The sequence below is a fragment of the Peromyscus leucopus genome, unplaced genomic scaffold (assembly GCF_004664715.2).
Source record: "Peromyscus leucopus breed LL Stock unplaced genomic scaffold, UCI_PerLeu_2.1 scaffold_1677, whole genome shotgun sequence".
Taxonomy (NCBI): domain Eukaryota; kingdom Metazoa; phylum Chordata; class Mammalia; order Rodentia; family Cricetidae; genus Peromyscus; species Peromyscus leucopus.
In genome coordinates, this window is record NW_023504861.1 from 1 (window position 1) to 3,116 (window position 3,116).

General features: G+C 46.0%; 1 pseudogene; it reads right to left on the bottom strand.

Annotated features, from left to right (window-relative positions):
- Positions 1 to 896: 896 nt before the first annotated feature.
- Positions 897 to 3,101, bottom strand: LOC114689332 (annotated as a pseudogene).
- Positions 3,102 to 3,116: the final 15 nt, after the last annotated feature.

The following is a 3,116-nucleotide window of genomic DNA, read 5'->3' on the forward strand; positions in this document are numbered from 1 at the left end:
CCATCGCCCAATCTAGAGCCCCCCTGACTTGGTCTCTTTTACTTTTCTGATTACTGTGGTGACTTATGTGAAGATAATGAGCTAAGCACTGCAGATACAAGAAAACACATTTGTTTTTCTGGGTCTGGATTCCTTCTCTCAGTATATACTCTAGTTTCCACCTATTCACCTGCAAAATACACTGGTTTCAGCTTTTTTTACAATGCAGTAGAGTTCCTTAGCATACAAATACCTTTCATTATCCATTCAGTTTTGAAGGTCATTTAGGCTGTTTCCATTTCCTAGTTATTGTGAATACAGTGGCAATGAATATGGCTGAGCAAGTATCTGTGGATGATGTCAAGTCCTTTGAGCATTTGGCCCAGGAGAGTTTAGATGGTGGATTATTTTAGCTATTTCAGGATTTCAGAGTGGCTGTACCAGTTTTCCATAGATATCTCTACTGCTAGGATACACAAGGGTAGAACTAAAGGCAGATGTGACTGAATTAGGCACAATACCACTGTGGCAATGCTTTGCAAAAAGTTAAATGGAAGAAGCAGCCCATAGGATATAAAGTTGACTGCACAACTTGCCATGTGTGTAAAATATCATAAAGGAGTGGAAAAAAGCAAAACTGAAAACACAAACAAACAAAACACTGGGGTCATGAGATGTTTAGGAGCTTTTTATTTTTTCTTTGTTCATAATGAGTGCACAAATTAACAAAACACACCTACCCCACTGGTTAATACAGTTCACACTCTAAATTAACAAAGTGACATTTTCACTCATGTGTTTGTCTTCTGTGTCCTGGCTTAGCAGAATGTCAACCCCAAGAGACAAATCTAGACATTGTGGAAAAAGGAAATCAAGTTTGAACCTGTGAAGCTTGAGCCCATAGACAGATTCAGATGCTAGTCTTTTTCTCTCTTGTCCTTCTCAGACACTGGTTTGAAAGTGATGGATTCTGCCTCCGTCAGTTCATCCTCAATAGGTATAGCATCGTCTCTCCTTGGGAGGACAAACAACGGTGTATCTGCCTTAGTGTTATCAACACCGACGACTCCCTGCATTTGCTGGAAGTCTCTAAACAGCTCAGAACTCAGGAAGCTCTCACTCTCCTCCCAATTTCTTTGTTTTCCATGTCCTTTGTGCTTGTTTCCATCATTGTTTCATGGAATGTTCCCACTCTCCTTCTCTTTTGATTTGTGTCATCTTTCCAAATTGTCACTATATCTTGTTGAAAGCTTTTCTGGATAGTTGCCACTGGATTTCTATTTCTATAACTTTGTCCAGCAGCATAGTCTTCTCAGCACCCTCTTTTGAAGGGTGAATTTCTGATATTAAGAGGTGAAATCTCTATGAGAGAAGTCATGCCTGGTAGCTGAGATTCTAGACAGTGCCCCACAACATACCCTTTGTTGTACTTGTTGTACCAATTTCGGTAGGTATTTCCTCTCCAGTGTGGTACCGTTGTTTCTCAAATGGTCTCTGAAGTGGAGGCTTGGCCCTTAATAGGAGTTGATGTCATAGCGGGGTGACCTTCTCTGAGGAGATCTTGACCGAGAATGAAACGTCTATATTCAGGCGACTTGACATGGATCGTGACATCCTCCAGATCTAGATCTGAACAGTGATGACGGCTCTTGCCTCTGCCTCTCCTGGGGTACGAAGATGATGATGGACAGAGCGAGAGTGTGAGTGGCTGGAGATCCAGAGTCAGATCTTGATTTTGAGTAAGTGTGTGAACTTCTTGAATCCGATGAACGAGTACAGGGAGATTTAGACCTTGAAAAAGAGCGCCTATGCTTCTTCGGAATTTTTTTGTATGTCAACTCCTTAAGAAAATCATTTGTAAACTCATCTAGCATGGACTGTTTCTTCTCCTCTTCCTCAGTCGTCGTTGCTCTCTATAGAATTCTTCCCTAGACAAAAGGCATGTTTGCGTTGTAGGCATGGGGTTTAAATGAGCAGTCTGCACTCCTGACCACCATACCAAGGTTTCGATATACTGGCAGGAGCTGGTGGAAACCTTGGAGGAGGGACACTGTATCCTGAAGGCTGGGGCTGGTGAGGAAGAAACCAGGTGAGAACTGCAGCGGAGGGGCACCTGGAGGAACAGGGAGCATACAGGATAGAAAGGAGGTGGAGGAACAGGCACACAGACTGGAGTTCCTGAGAGGGATGGGCCTTGAGCCCGCTCGGATGTTTGGCTCTGCTGTGGCCCACGCTCTGTGCTCCAGTGACAACTTCCTTCCCTCTTCTGACTTGCTGCGGTGGAGAAACCAGGTGGCCAAGCTGGTTGAAATGTCCCCAACCTGGTGGAGGTCCACCACCTGGAAGAGCAGCACTTTTTCTTACCGGACCAGTTGTGGGACCCACTGTCCCTGCAATGACGACTGTGCCAACTGAGACGCAGTTCCAAGGGCAGGCACCTCGTGACCCTTTTCCTGAGTGAGAGCCCCAATTGCAAATGAGGAGGCTCCTTAGAATGCTCTGGTTCCAGCGCTGCGGCGGGTAATAATTTATCACCCGAATCCCGAAAAGGGTCGTCTGACTTTTCAGAATGGACTGGATAGACACTGTCCCAGTCAAATCCGGTACCGGAGCTGGGCAGAAGATGGAGTTCCAGGCACAGAGGGTGCCAAGGGAGCCGGACTTGAAGTTAACGAAGATATAGAGGGAGCTGGGAGAGCTGAGGAAGACGTCTCTGGATCCTTAGAGATCCAGCTGTCTCCGTACCAGAGTTCGGGCCAGAGGCTGGGGCTCCTCTGTCGGAGCAGTCTTGGTGGTGGTATTGGGGGTGGGGGTGGAGGAGCTGTTGGCGAGTCCTTTGGTATAGCCAGTTCCATTTTTGAAGTTATTGACAGCCTGTCGTAAACACTTGTTGGCAGCTAAAGCATCCGGAGAAACATGGTTCTGATGACATGTTGGACATGTATGTTCATCTGATTCCAGGAGTGCTGTCCTAATGCATTCATCACAGTAACTGTTTCCACAGCAGGAATGATAGCAGCATCCACCATGATGTCCTTGCAGATGAGGCACAGGAGCTCCTCCGGGATAGGTTTTGTTTCTTCTTCTTCTGAAGATGACGACGACGACGACGACAAGGATGGTTTCTCTGGGAAGAA